Here is a 9430-nt window from a genome sequence, read left to right as displayed (position 1 = left end):
GTTCGGTCTTGGATTTCAATAACTATTGTCTATTGATTATCTTGTGTATAATATTGTGTATTGCGGATTATTTTTGTGTATTGTTGTTGCCCATAACCATCTTTAATACATGTTTTCTTTTCGGGAAAATTAGGGTTTAAACCCGTAAAGCCAAATGGAAGGGGAAGGAGGGTCAGGATAGGGATGACGTTATCAGGACACAACAAGCGATACGAAAGTATTGGGTAGAAAAAAAAAAGAAAACATCGTCAATTGTTGAAGGATACGAAAGCCACACTCACTAAAGGTAAAGATAGTATTGGTTGCGATATATGTCTAAATATCACTGAGAATAGAAGTAATGAGACTACTATCATAGAGAGATAGGTTGTAGACTATTTCAATGTTCAAACCAAGCACATCAGCAATGAAGACAAGTAGGTAGTACTTTATGGAATATTAAATGATCCATCGATAAAGGAATTAGGTGATTGTGATGGTCTTAATGCAAACGTAACATCTGTACTAGTAAATAATCTCCGTAAGAGTTTCGTACCCATGAGTAGGTTAGAAGGTGATCTTGTCTTAAAAAGGTCTAGTCTAATGATGTTACTTAATAGTGATGTTGACGATATTAACATCAGTGTGCTATCTAAGGTAATTGGTGTGAGTAGAAAAAGTGTGTACAATACATTGAATCAGATAGTTTCCTCGAGTGAAGGAACTAGTCTGCTAAAGCTAACAACAAGATGTAAGCCAATGACACCCATAACATCAGAAATCAAGGATATAATCACAATATTTTGGACTAATGAGAGTAGGGTTTCACCCAATAAGAAGGATTTATGCAGGAAACATATTAGAAGGGGTCAATACGAGGACCATCCCATTCATCTTCTTGATGTACCTTAGGTATTTACATTTATCTCAACATTTGTTTTGACTTTTGAGCTTAGTTAGTTAGCTTATTAGCTACCTCCGAATATGACCATACCAGAATGGCTAATTACCTACCTTAGATTAAGACCATAGCTAACTAGCTACAAGTAATAGTTAATTAGCTACCATAATAGCTAATTAGCTCCCTCAGAATATGACTATAGCTAACTAGCTACTAGTAATAGCTTAATAGCGATTGCCAATAGCTAATTTAGCTATTACCAGCTAATTCACTACCAAAATAGTGAATTAGCTAAGAATATCGAACATAGCTATTTAGCTACCATAATAGCTAATTAGCTACCAATCATAGCTAACTAACTATTCCCAAAAGCTAATTAGTTATTACCAACTATTTAACTACCATGAAACTAATTAGCAACCAGATTAGCTAACTAGCTATTCCCAATAGCTAATTTAGTTATTACCAGCTAATTAGCTACTATGATAGCTAATTAGCTACCAAAATAGCTTATTAGTTGCTATAACAGGTTTGGAGCATAGTTAATCAACTAATGAGTATGTCCATTTTATTACGCAGGTCGATTTATTTATTAGGTTCAGGCAAATGCATCCAAATATCAAAGTTCAACTACGAACATTCGAATCTCTTAAGCCACACTTTGTGAGACGCTTGAAGGATCGATACACATGTTGTTGCATTTACCATGTACAAATGTGTTTCCTGAAGGACTCTGTTAATCTACTGCGTCACCATAGTGCCTCCCTAACTAATGCAATTTGCACTTGTGAGTGCCCAATTTGTCGATCGAGCCCGCAAGAGCATTGTAAAGCATCTAAGCATGTTATCTCTTCGATAAGTTGTCTTTTAGATTCAGTATTGTGTCCGAGAGAAACTGAGGTCATCTTCCACAATCATAAATGTATCATAGGTTTATGTCAAGATTGTGGCCCTAGTAGATTTAGGTGGTGTCGAAATGAATTGACTAGTAAAATATTAATCTCTGTCAAGTTATTCGAGTCAGTTAACACCAATTTCGAAGGAAATGTGTGTAAAAGAAAGGATCTAGTTAGGAAGTCGCTTAAACCAAGGGATTTGGCGTCTCTATTTGTAGTATCTCTAGGAAAGTTCATTAAACACAACTTCATTTATTCATGGCAAACCCATCAGTTTAAGACTTGCATATCTGATTTTCCAAATGATGCAATAGTCTCAGTAGTAGATTTCGCTGAGAATTATACTTTCAAGCAATAGAATGAAATTCAATCTATGCATTGGTGTTCAGCGTAGGTAACCATTTTTGTGCACATAACATATTTTCGAGTTTCAGGTGATGTTAAAAAAGTAATTCATTTTGTTATTTCTGATGATAAGAAGCATGATACATTGTTCGTCCAACATTGTTTTAACTTACATTGGCAATGGTTATTAGCTAAACGTTTGGAGCTTACTCAACATTGGGTCTGGGTTGATGGAGCTGCGTCACAATTCAAGGCTAGACACCCATTTTATTTTGTGGGGACGTATCCTGCTATAACAGGTTTGGAGATGAGATGGATTTTTTTGGGGTCTGGCCATGATAAAGGTGAACATGATGGTGCAGGTGTTGTTATAAAGCGGGCACTTACCCATGAACAACTAAAGGTAGATGGTGTGCAGATGAATTGTGCAGCACATGTAGTTGATATTTTAAGAGCTAATATGTCAACGACTGCAACTGGTGTTTATTCTTCGCAGGTCCGAGATATCAAATGTGAATTTTGGGAAGTGAAGATAGATGAAGCAAATAGGGAGAAGACTTGGGAGTGCCAAGGAATTCCCGAATTTTGATCTCTCCATGCTATTCGTGGTTATTCTAGGTTGGATGGTCATTGTATTGCAGTTAGAGAATTAATTTGTTTTTGCTTCCATTGTGTGCAGGGAAATTGGAGGTATTGTTTAAATAAAGCATATATTCAGAATTGGGAGCATCATACATTGAACGATAAGGAAGCAGTTGATGGAGAAACATAAAAGAATGTTGACTTCACATATCAAGGACATGGAGATACTCTGAGTGATGTCTTAAATGTTGGGGATAATTTCGATGTAAATGCAGAAGAAGGCAATTCAGAGGGTCTCATATATTGAAGTGCACGTTAAGTAAACAGTGTGCAATTGTTACGGGCATGACCATATACTTATCCACGTATATAGAATACTACGGTAAATTCTCAGCACAGGATATTTATATGGTCATGCCCGTAACAACAACGCATAATATATTAGATGCTTGGGGAAATGTTGTATCTACCGGGATATTCTACATCGAAGGTATTTTTTATGCAAGACTAGATGATTACAATTATGTGTATAGGCTATTAGAAGACAAACTAATGGTGTACATGTACTCTCATTTGTTCAGGTGCATCAATGTCCCAATGTTGCAATACAATTGTTGCTCAAGTTATACACAGTTAGTGCTAATGTGTATGAATGTATTTACAACAATATGCCATGGAATTTGTAGCTACAAGTAGCAATTACCAGTTTTCTTGTAAAACAAACAAAACACATGTATTGCAAATAAATAGTTTAATGGACCTGTTTGGGAGTTTTTTTTTATATACAGTCTACTTTTTGTGCTTCTTTCTCAATAAAATCATGTGTCTTTTTTATATACAGTCTTCTTTCTGTTCTTCTTTCATAAAAACCAGTTTAATAATATCGTTTAAGGTTCTTCTTTCTGAGATACAGATTTACTCAAGTGAACCATGTACAAGTTAAAATAGTTTGCATAATTTTAAGAAAAAGCACTATCATGAAATCAACAATCCTGAACATACTCTTAAAATTACATAGTAGATAAGTTACTCAAAATAAACAATTTAATTCTTCATTGATTAATTTGTCATCAAATTGAATATTTATAACATCCCATTGCCAATGTCTTCAAATCACCTATAAACAGCTAAGATCTTGCATGTCAGTGGAACTTCTCTACATATATGATCTGCATATTGAGCTCGGTATGGAGCCCACAACCATGCAGTTAGTTGGCAGCTCAATGTTTTCACCAAGTAGTGTTCGGGCATTTCATCGAGTAGAATGAGACAACATCTGCGAATGTTGAAGTAATGCCGAAAATGTTCTATATCTAGAATCAATGTATTGTCAGCATTATAATCTGGCCAAGTGGCCCAAAAATCAGAAAGTCTTTCGAATCTTGCAACATTCTTTTGCTCACAATTCCCTCGTGTCCACTGACCCTAGAAATGTTGTCGCCACTTTCTACACACTTCCACACATCTGTACGTGGTTTTTCAGTCCAAATAAACAAATCAAAATATTTCACAACCCACTCTAGAAATTGATTTGGGTCCCTCCTTGGTGTCATATATCGCACACTCATCAGGACTTTATCAAGCTCCAAGATAAAGGATCTTCTTTCGACTTTTAATGGTTTAGGTTTCCATTCGTGTAATTGAGCCTCTATTACACCAATGATTGGTAGCAGACAATCAATTTCAATCAACTCAGGTTCTGTCGGCACAGTCAGTGTCCTTTTCCTCTTCAAACCCCTGGTCGACTGTGTTGGGCATGGCTTCACATTCTAGTGCTCTTGTATTGTCGACTTAGTCATTAGCTCAGTGCCTGTAGATACTGATCTGCTCGATATCAGCCCACTGGTATCACATGTTGCATCTACCTACAAAATCAGATCATCTGTGCAACATGCTTGATAAACTTGCATGACCAGATCATTTGTGTCAGTTGCTACATCTTCTTTCAAGATGTGGCCCTCTAAACACGCAGCAACATCAACAGTTTCCACACTGCCATCAACCTTAGGAGCAATAGATTCAAACCCTTTAGACTCTGCAACATCAGAAAACACCAACATATTCACACTTACAAAGTAACTAACAATCTCACAAAACAACATAATGAACATGAAATATTTTCCATCATAGAACAACATGAACATAATTATCTTGGAGAAACATCATAGAGTTCCATAACATAATGTGGATGAAGCAACAACCAATCTGAAGTTTGACTTGTCCAAATCGATCATAGTAAAACTTCATAAAACCCTAGGAAAATCGCTAACAATCATATCCCACTAATAAGTATTTCGCTCCAATTCAAGAGCCCCTTGACCGAGTAACTGGTATTGTCCCCAATCGTGGCCCCTTCTTCAGCCTTTTTCTAGCTGACAACCCATTTAGCCTTGCTTCTTTGACCCATTCTGCAAGTGTGTCCTCCTCCGACAACCTTTCCATCACCTCAACAACGGCTTGCACGTCAGCCGTGTCTTGCGCTAGCTTTTCCAGTACAGTGGGATCTGTTTGGACATTATCAATAGTTGGGCTCGGTGGGGTGGAATCAAGTTTTGGGGTTCGACGAAATGTTGCATCAAGTGTTCAAAAACACTATTGTTGTGAACCTCAGATTTACATGTTGTTTCCAATATTTCATGGCTTTTCACATCGTTGCCTAATTCAGTATCATCCTCCATAAGAATAGGGAGGAGTTGATTTGAAGGAGATTTGATAGCAGGACTCTTACTTTCAGCCACATTGGCAGCTATCTCCTCATCCGTTGTAGCGTCATTAGCACTGGACACCTCATGCGCCCTCCTTAATCCACAAGATTCTACAACAACATGGTTGCTAATTAGCTACTCAGCTACATCTTAGCTAACTAGCTATTCTTCTAGAGAATAACTGTAGCTAATTGGCTACCATTGAGCTAATTAGCTACTTCACCTAGGTATGGTACTAGCTAATTAGCTACTCTATGTCAATATGATAGCAACACATTAGCTACTCTACTAAAGTATGGTAGTAGCTAGTTAGCTACCACTTAGCTAATTAGCTAATGTACTAAACTATGGTAGTAGCTAATTAGCTACCATTTAGCTAATTAATTACTGTATTAAACTATGGTAGTAGCTAATTAGCTACTCAGCTACTTAGCTAAAGTATCGTAGTAGCTAATTAGCTAATGTACTAAACTATGGTAGTAGCTAATTAGCTATCACTTAGCTAATTAGCTATCACTTAGCTAATTAGCTACTCAGCTAAAGTATGGTAGTATAACTAATTAGCTATTATACTAAACTATGGTAGTAGCTAATTAGCTACCACTTAGCTACTTAGCTACTTAGCTAAAGTATGGTCATAGCTAATTAGCTACGACTTAGCTAATTAGCTATTGTACTAAACTATGGTAGTAGCTAATTGGCTACCACTTAACTAATTATCTACTTAGCTAAACTATGGTAGTAGCTAATTAGCTACCACTTAGCTAATTAGTTACCACTTAGCTACTTAGTTACTCAACTAAACTATGGTAGTAGCTAATTAGTTACCACTTAGCTAATTAGCTAATATACTAAACTATGGTAGTAGCTAATTGGCTACCACTTACCTAATTATGATTTGCCCACAAAAAACTAGCTAAACAAATAGCTAATTAGTTGTGGCCATTTTAGTAGCTAATTAGCTATACTAGTCTTTCCACTTGCATGCTTTTACCCTTATATTACATAAGAGATATCATAAGATAGAAAGACCAAGAGAAGAAGAAAAGACAAGAGAAGAGCTAGTTTGGCAGTTGTGGTGCTCAAATCGCAAGGAAAGGGCGGAGGTTTGATTCTTATCTTTATCAAAATATTGAAGTGAAGATTGTTATCAAGAAAGAGAAAGCGATTACCTTGTGAGACGAAGTTCGAAGGTTCAACGACGCTCGCAAACATTTTGTAACTCTTTCATCAAATAATTATAAATTTCTTTTATTCCTTCAAATATCATTCTATATCCTATCTTGTCATATCTTGTTGATCTCTATTTACTCTATCTCTACTCTTTTGTCTCTTCCGTCCATAATCCTAGTGATTCCTTCCTCACTTTCACGATATCTTTTGTCTATGCAATGCTACGCTGCGCTTCTGGGCGAGCCACACTATGACACCTGTTCATGAGCAATCCGGGAAGAGAACACTGAACCGTCGTCAAATGGATACTCCGGTATTTGAAAGGTACCTCGAGTATGTGCCTCCGATTCGGCTCAAGTAAACCCCAACTTGAAGGATTCACGAATTTGGATCGGCTAATGCGGATACCAGCCGATCAACGTCCGAATATGTTATGACATATGCAGGGGGAGTCGTATCGTGGCAGTCAAGGCTGTAGAAATCCATTACACTATCGACAACAGAAGTCTAAAAGCTGACAAAGAGGTAATCTGAATGAAGGACTTCATCGGAGAGCTTGGATCCAGTAGGAGGAATTCCAACTCTACTATGACAGTCATGGTGCCATCCACCTCGCGAAGAACACGACCTACCACTCTTGGACCAAGTACATCCAGAGGAGATATCACTGGCTCTGGGAGAGGGTAGAAGGTAAAGAGGTCTTGCTGACGAAGATCCATACAGAGGAGAACGGGTCGGACATGCTGATGAAGGTGTTGTCAGCCGACAAGTAGGACACGTGTCGGAGACGGATGTGACTGATGAGACATCCCATACCAGAGTGAAGGGGGAGTTTGTTGGGAAACAAGTCCCTCCGGATGGGATCCGGATGAGAACTAGATGAGCTGGATCAGTTGAGACGAAGGAAGGAATCGGATCGGATGGATCCAGAAGGAGTCTGACCGGATCCGGTATAAACTAGCAAGTAGGAACATATTTGTAGATATGTTCAGATGTGACCATTCAGGTCATATTTTAAATAGCCTATAAGTTGTATGAGTATAAATATAACTAGGTCAAATAGTGTATGTTCTTGTTATCATTGTAGTGGTTATTGCTTTGTTGTGTAGACAGAGAGAGATAGAGAGAGTGAGAGAGAAACAGATTTATTTTCTGCTGTAACCGCCGATTGGCGATGATATAGAGCTCGAGGTCGTTGCCTCTTAGTCTCGTATTGTATCCTGCATCTCATAGTGATAGTTGGAGTTTGTGGGCTCCTGTGCTTTTTCCCGAGTAGGGGTTTCCACGTTAACATCCTGTGTTGTCTTATTTTTCTGTTTTCTTCCATTGAGTGAGTGAGATTCGGTTGTGGCCGTGCACTATTCCACACACAATAAACTTGGTCATTTTAGTTAGTCCATCAACTACAACCCACATGGCAACATGGCATTTTTGGGTGCACGGAAGGTGAACTATACGGGATACCTTCTGGATCCATCTGATCCGGTTTTCGGTTTGCCTTCTGGATCCATCCGGTCTGGTTTCTTCCCCTGGCTCGTCGGGTTCCCATACGGAGGGACCGTTTTCCCAAGAAACTCCCCCTTCACTACGGCATGTGATGTCTTGCCAATCCAATCCGTTTCCAACATGCGTCCAGCTTGTCAGCTGATATCACCTTGGTCAACATCTCAGACCCATTCTCCTCCCTATGAATCTTCATCAGAGCAAAGTGTTTAACTTCTACCCACTTCTAGAGCTAGTGATATCTCCTCTAGATTTGCTTGGCCCTAGAATGGTAGGATGCATTGTTTGCGAGGTTAATGGCACTTTGACTATTGGAGTAGAGGCGTAATTCCTCTTGTCGGATCCCTAGATCTCCGATGAAGTCCTTCATCCAGATCACTTCCTTGTTGGATTCTACATCTGCCATGTACTCCGCTTCCGTGGTTGACAGTGCTACGGAATTTTGCAGCCTCGACTGCCACGATATGGCTCCCCCGGCATAGGTCATGACATACCCGGACATGGACCAACTGGTATCTACAGCAGTCGACATGTTTGAATCAGTAAAACCTTCCAGTTGGGGTTTACCTAAGCCGAATCGGAGGCACACACTCAAGGTGCCTTTCAGGTACCAGAGTATCGACTTGACAGCGGCCCAATGCTCTCTGTTGAGAATGCGGTTGTGTAGGTGCAGAACAATCTTAGCATCCTCTAGTGAAATATCATTTTACAGGTACAGAGAGAGATAGAGAGAGTGAGAGAGAAACAGATTTATTTTCTGCTGTAACCGCCGATTGGCGATGATATAGAGCTCGAGGTCGTTGCCTCTTAGTCTCGTATTGTATCCTGCATCTCATAGTGATAGTTGGAGTTTGTGGGCTCCTGTGCTTTTTCCCGAGTAGGGGTTTCCACGTTAACATCCTGTGTTGTCTTATTTTTCTGTTTTCTTCCATTGAGTGAGTGAGATTCGGTTGTGGCCGTGCACTATTCCACACACAATAAACTTGGTCATTTTAGTTAGTCCATCAACTACAACCCACATGGCAACATGGCATTTTTGGGTGCACGGAAGGTGAACTATACGGGATACCTTCTGGATCCATCTGATCCGGTTTTCGGTTTGCCTTCTGGATCCATCCGGTCTGGTTTCTTCCCCTGGCTCGTCGGGTTCCCATACGGAGGGACCGTTTTCCCAAGAAACTCCCCCTTCACTACGGCATGTGATGTCTTGCCAATCCAATCCGTTTCCAACATGCGTCCAGCTTGTCAGCTGATATCACCTTGGTCAACATCTCAGACCCATTCTCCTCCCTATGAATCTTCATCAGAGCAAAGTGTTTAACTTCTACCCACTTCTAGAGCTAGTG

At 39.3% G+C, this 9430-nt stretch overlaps 1 pseudogene; it reads left to right on the top strand.

The window, feature by feature from the left end:
* The first annotated feature begins 537 nt into the window (after nucleotides 1-537).
* LOC147866245 (uncharacterized) lies at nucleotides 538-2774 on the top strand (annotated as a pseudogene).
* Nucleotides 2775-9430: the final 6656 nt, after the last annotated feature.

This window comes from Azolla caroliniana, unplaced genomic scaffold (genome assembly GCF_043228905.1).
Source record: "Azolla caroliniana isolate FFs.n. ecotype wild unplaced genomic scaffold, voAzoCaro1.0.p SCAF_3, whole genome shotgun sequence".
Taxonomy (NCBI): domain Eukaryota; kingdom Viridiplantae; phylum Streptophyta; class Polypodiopsida; order Salviniales; family Salviniaceae; genus Azolla; species Azolla caroliniana.
This window is presented reverse-complemented; position numbering and strand designations above follow the sequence as displayed.